Genomic DNA, 6,835 nt, shown 5'->3' with positions numbered 1-6,835 from the left:
ATGATCATTGGGCCTATTACCTTTACGGCGCATTCATTAGTCAACAAAATGACTGATAGACAATCACCATCAAGGACATGCAAGCCACCTGGAAAGAAAAAAACACATGCCTGTAAGGTTCAGAATACCATGATTTACTTTATTACTTATTCTCTCTGTATCCAACAAATATTAAGAATCAATATATGTGGATCTATCTTTGAGTATATTATTTCTTCATTGTTTAGAACTTCTTAATCGTTCAAGACATGGAGAGTGCCAATTGTGGGGGGGATTTTATGGGAGTGAAAGGCATGATAGAAAAAGGGTTGGATCGAGTTCCTCAACGTTTTCTAAGAAGTCTCCAGGAGCGTCCAAATGTTTCAGAGGATGAAGAGCAGGAGAACATACCAGTTATTGATCTCCACGATGGAGTAGATGCAGATATCAGTAGTCCTTTTGGCCTCTCTCAGATATCAGTAGCTCGAGCTTGTCATGAATGGGGTTGCTTTCAGGCATGCAACTTCATCAGCACAGCCATTACTCTCTTTTCTCTTTTCTCTCTTCATTTTTATGCCCTACTGTCTGCACAGCCATTACTCTTAGGCAGCAGCAATAAATATTAAGATTTTTGAATTTCCTATTATAGTTTATCGGTTTCCGTACTTTTGACTGTGACTGTTTGACTGTTTTTCTTTATCAAAGTTGTATACAACTTATTTAATTTTATTTATCATTGAATCTTATTTTCTTAGATTGCTTATTCATTATGATAATAAATTATTTTAACTAAAAGAGGGGTCAATTTTTTATTGAATATCAAAGAGAGCAAAACAACTCAAGAAACAAATGGAACTACAAAGCGTTATCCTGGTCTACATGTTAAACCAACATCTGAGATAAATCAAGGGGAAGCATCCTATGATCAATAATATACCAAGCTGGTCTTTGCTCAGAGGCCTATTTAGCCAGAATCAGTCACACTGGGCCACACCGTTCCACTCACAAGGGATTTGCATAAAAGACACAGAATCTAGAGAAATGCATAACTAAATGATCTGCCAAATAACCAGAGCCAAATGCCAATCCACATGCACAAGGTCTCTTTTATTCAATAAATTCACAACCACCTACGAGTCAATCTCATAGATGATTCTTTTCCAACCACATTGACAACACTTTTCCACTACAACCAAGATAGTCAGGGCTTCCATGAGGTTATTAGTATGGTAACCCTTGTGTATAGAAAACATAAATTGAATATGACTAGAACTATCACGCCCAACTCCCCCAATACCATCTAGACTAGGATTTCCCTGAGAAGAACCATTAGTGTTGATTTTAATAATGCCTACCTCAGGAGGAGACCAATATCCCTGACGATTAACATGCTGAGAGTGTTGCTTAGCTTTATTCCCAAAGCGGGTGTGGGGGACCGAGGGAGTGCAGCCCTAAAGAGGAAAGGAGAGGCGAGAGTAAATACCAGTATCTCTAAGACCCAAACCCCCACTAATGTCACATTTAGCTAGGAGAATTTCCTGCAGAGAACTAACAATTTTCCCCCACACGTGTTTGATCTCAAACTGCAAATTAGGAAAGATCCTCCTATTCCTCTCAAGCCAAACATGCCATAAAATAAGGGAAGGGCCAATAGTCCATGCAACCTAAAGAAAAGAAGTCTTGGAAGGGGAATGGCCCAAATGTTTCCAGAATTTAGACAAAGAGGAAATATGCCAACACGTGCATTCCCACACACTCCACCAGAAGTGTCAAATTTGTTTGGCAAAGGGGCATTGGAAAAGAAAATGAGATATAGTCTCTTCACTATTACGATAGAAAACACAGATGGAAGGCCCTTGGAAGCCTCAGTTGTAGAGATTATCCCAAGTAAGACAATGATTGTAAACCAGAATCCAGAGAAAAAAGTTACACTAAGGCCAAGAAAAACTATTCCAAATTTTCTTCCACCAAGAGACCTCCACCTTGCCAAAAGGTTGCTTCGTTAGCGCAATGTACCCAAAAGAAATGGAATACTTGCCAGAAGAAGCACCTCCCCAAGCCAAAACATTAGGTTCTTGCAACAAGCTGCACTCCCTAGAAGCCAATATCTAAGAAAGTTCCAACCGATCGCCTAAGGAGCCACCCTGCAGCCAATTGATTGTTATTCAAAGTATTGATTTTTTTATCATGCTTACTTAGATCTTGATTCTCATTTCCCAAAATTAAAAGTGGTAAATTAAATTAAAATATAAAAGAACAATTGTGTGTTAAGTTTAGATAAATACATTGTTGAAATATTAATTTTACGACTATATATATATATATATATGTTTTTTAATATATATATATTTTTTATGTGTATGTTCATACATGTTTGCATACATAAGTTTAATTTCTCTTTGTTTGATGTTGTTTTACTTTTTCTATTTTGAATTTTTTTTTTGGTTGGTTTTGATCTTGTTAGCCTCAAAGTGTGTGTTCTTGATCTTTTCGGTGACCCTCCTCTTCATCTTTTTATTCTTTTCTCTTTTTAGCTCTCTTACATTTTTATGGTAAATCATATATTACAATGCTAAATATTGATGCAAAAAAGTTGCTAGAGAATGAAAAAGAAAATTTTCTCAATATAGATTTTGCGTGTAATATTTAGAATTGTACCAGAGGTTTCAAGATCTTTTAAAATATGTTCTCTGTTTTTAAAGACTTCTATTAAATAAGGCTACTGGAATGCATTTAATACCTCTGATCATTTATTCAGTTCATCTTTTATCATGTGAACAATATCTTGTGATTCATTTTCGCTATGCATCGAGCTTCAACTTGCAGAAGGATGAAACCATTTCTTTCTGGCCCAGCACTCCCTCCTCATTTAGGTAACCATATTTTTTATTATTTTTATCCACATCTTTAACAAATTTACGTTTAGTTGCATCACAAAACTATCTTTATCTTACTTTCATCAATCAAAATCGACTTTTAAATGTTTGTAAGAATATAAATTTCTACCAGTGGTAAGGAAAATTGGAATAAGGCACGCAGAACGCATTGAACACTGCTGACATTGATGGAATTTTGAAAAAAATAAAACAAAAAACAAGGAAAGATTATAAAATAGCAAAGAGTCTTAAGAAATTCAAACTTTTAGGCGAAACCTTTTGTTCTGTACAAGCCATCAGTTTGGACCCATTATCTTGTGATCAAGCTAAATAATTTTCATTAGTACAGAAAATTTTCAAATTTTCTTCCGCTGTGGCGAGCGCAGTGAAAAACATAATCATGATTATTGTATGTCCGTATGCCATAATTTTAGCAAGAAGACGAGAGGAAAAAAAAAAAGGTTTTCAGTTTTAATATTTTAAAATTATTTTATTACTGAATACAGGGTTTTCATTTCATTGATGTTATCCCAATAGTTATATTTGTCAACCAATATGGGTATTAAAATATATTTAAGATGAATACATAATATTTTTAGAACTATTAATTAGATTTTTAATCTTAAAATTTTACCTATATTCATGTTATTAATATATTCTACATTACTATTTGTTACTACAAATGAAAGCAACTACTTAATGTGACACTTGTTAACATATTTGAACATTGGTAGTTGATATATCCAACAATTATTTACATATTTGAACATTGGTGGTTGATATATTCAACCATTATTTACATATTTAGAAATTGGTGGTTGATATACTCAACCATTATTTACATCTTTGAAAATTGGTGATTGATATATTCAAGCAGCATCACTCTAACTAATCTTTAAAAATTCTAATTTAGTTGTAACGAATAAACAATTCAGTCTCCCCAAACTCTAGCAATTGTAATCTTGATAACTAATTTAATCAAGACATGTGACATATTACCCTTACCATTATTGTATTTGTATCATAGGCTATACTATTGCAATCAGTTATTAAATTTTTCTATCTCAACTAATTAGTATATTTCACTTTAATTTGAACTTTTAATTGTTGTATTGTTTATCTATGAAATTTTTTAATTTTTCAAATTTTAAAATCTATTTTACTTGAATTTTATTGACTTATAAATTTGAGTCTTATAGGAGCAAGCACTGCCTGATACATACTTTAGAATGTAAAAATATTTTTTTATGTAAAACTATTAAATCAATACTATTTACTATATTATACAATTATTTTAATAACATATTTTCTTTTATAATAAGTTGTGATCATATTTTATATAATAATTTTTTAGTTTAAATAAAATATTAATACTTTAAGATACAACTTAATTAGTTATAATACTACAATGCCATTTATATTTAATTATATATATTTAATTAAAAATATTATTTTTCTAAATTAAAAATTAAATTTTTAATGTAAAAGTATAATTTAAATAATTTTAAAATTAATCAAATTTTATAATATTAATTAAATATTAATAAAATTTTATCAAATTTTTAACTTTACTACTCTGTCTAATTAAGCTATTATAAATTACAGTAAATACATGCCACTATATGACACTTGTCTACACACTTAAACATTAACAATTGATATAATTAAGAAAACACTATCAGCCTCTCCAATCTCTAGCCATTCTTATCTTGACATCAGGTGATCAATACTTTTCTCTAAGATTATTATTATTATTTATTATTTGAATTTAAAAATGTCGAACTATATCATCAATTATAATCTTGGCTGCTGAACAGAAATAAGAACACATTATTCTCACTTTGCAGGAAATCGAATGTGAATTTCTGGTATCAGATGCATGGAGTGGTAAGGAAGCTTTTTGGTGCGATTTTACAAAGCCTTGGGCTCTCAGAAAAGTATATTGAACAAGTGTTTACATAGTATTCTCAGATTATGGTGTGCAATTACTATCCCAGACGTCCAGAGCCTGAGTCCACTCTTGGTGTAGGGAGTCACACAGACCCAGGTTGGATAACTTCATTGATGCAAGTTTATAGGTTTACAGGTTTACAGGTTGGATAACGTCACTGGTTTACAGGTTCTCCATGAAGATCGCTGGATCACAGTCAAGCCTATTCGACACGCTCTTGTCATCAATCTCGGTGATGTACTCCAGGTAATTAATTTCTATTCTTCTCAGTAGTAACTTGAGCGAGATATTTACAAATTGGGAATATAATCCTCAGCATTAACTACAATACTCCATATAATGGGGAACACAAAGCTTGTGAAAGTTTCAATATTGGAAATACATAGTGGATGATCATTATAGTCCACGTAGAATTTGGATGATGATATCAATAATATTACTTTTTTCACTCACTATTTATTTCCTTAATCTACATAAAAATTAGGGTTTTCTTTGTCCTTCAGCTAAGGAGGGGTGCTACTTGTGATGAAATTTGGAACAAGTACTGAGTAACGGGAAATACAAGAGCGTAGAGCACCGGGCCATCATTAATGGAAGAGAAAATCGTATGGTCCATCTATGGATGCCACTATCAGGCTTGCTCCTGAGCTTCTGTTGAATGGCTGTAAGCCTGCTTATAGAGAAATCATTTATAAAGAACATATGAAAATGATTCTAAGTGGGTCTCTTGAAGACAAACGTTCATCTGATTTCCATTGCTTGGAAATACAATGAAATGGAGGCTAAAATAGATTGTGAACATACATCTATATATAATTTGTTTTGACAAATTATAGTGTTGTATTCTCTTTAAAAAAGCTAGAAATCCATTTTTAGCTTATATCATATAAATTGAGGAATAATAGTCCCTCTTGCAAAATATTATTTAATACTTCAGCTGAGATGATGGTTGATAAATGTTACACATTCAGTAACTATTTGAATGTATGACTATAAATTGGAACTATGATATGAAGGATAATAAAAGTTCTATTGATATAAGCTTCATAATGTTATCTATGGAGGCATGTATGCTAAGAGCATTTAGCTTGCATTTACTTGATTGACTGTTCTTGTAACATGTGCTTCAAACTCATTCAAATAGATGTACATAAATGCTTTTTGTCTTTTCTTAAATTTCTTTTCCTTTTCAGAATGCAACAACTTATATCAAAATAATATTGTTTACTCTCTCAAACTTTTGTTTATTAAGCGAGATGTAAGACTAAGAGGTTGTTTTTTCTCATGTGGTATAATGTTGGAGTTTTCTTCATGATTTTCTAGATTCTTATTAGATTTGACATTAGAGGCAATTTTTAAAAATATATATTTATTTTATATTTTTTTATCTAGCTACTTCATTCCCCTTTCGTAGCCATCTTATAAATGAGGAATACAAGGCCTTCAAAAATTGGAAGGTCCTATCCTTTAGGATTGTAAAAGATCACTCCATATCCCACTTTGGACTCTAAATATGTCCTTTCCATAATGAAGAGTAATTAACATACTTATTGAATCTTACTTAAACAATTGTTGAATTTGTGTTATTTGGAGAAATAAGTGAAGTTGATCTTAGAGAAATCAATATTAAGTTGGTAATAGAGTTTGAACTACCACTTGAAGTTTTAGAGAGAGGAGGAACAGTTAATTAGATTTACTTGCAAGCTATTGCATTGTACTAGGATTATCAAAAAACTATTGATCCTATCATAGATCTCTATTATCTCTAAATATGCTTCATAATGTAGGCATCCACTTAAACAAGCCATGATGGTGATTTCCTAATACCTATTTTTATAATTAGGCTATTATTGACTTATTGTAGAATTTTCTATATTAACATCCTTGAATAGTAGATAGAACTTGCAATTTTCTCGGCCTTTATAGCATCAAAAATTTCACACTATACTAGATGCTATTGTTAAGCTTAAGCTAGCTCTTTTTCTTGGTGTGTTATTTTCCAAGGTTTTTTATTGGAATCTTTCTTGGG

At 31.6% G+C, this 6,835-nt stretch overlaps 1 pseudogene; it reads left to right on the top strand.

Annotated features, from left to right (window-relative positions):
• The first annotated feature begins 1,367 nt into the window (after positions 1-1,367).
• Positions 1,368-5,580, top strand: LOC149534334 (fe(II)/2-oxoglutarate-dependent dioxygenase 4-like; annotated as a pseudogene).
• Positions 5,581-6,835: the final 1,255 nt, after the last annotated feature.

The sequence above is a fragment of the Cupressus sempervirens genome, chromosome 10 (genome assembly GCF_028749045.1).
Source record: "Cupressus sempervirens isolate cs-2001-9-10 chromosome 10, ASM2874904v1, whole genome shotgun sequence".
Classification (NCBI taxonomy): Eukaryota; Viridiplantae; Streptophyta; class Pinopsida; order Cupressales; family Cupressaceae; genus Cupressus; species Cupressus sempervirens.
The sequence above is the reverse complement of the archived record's forward strand: the minus strand, read 5'-3'. Positions and strand labels throughout refer to the sequence as shown.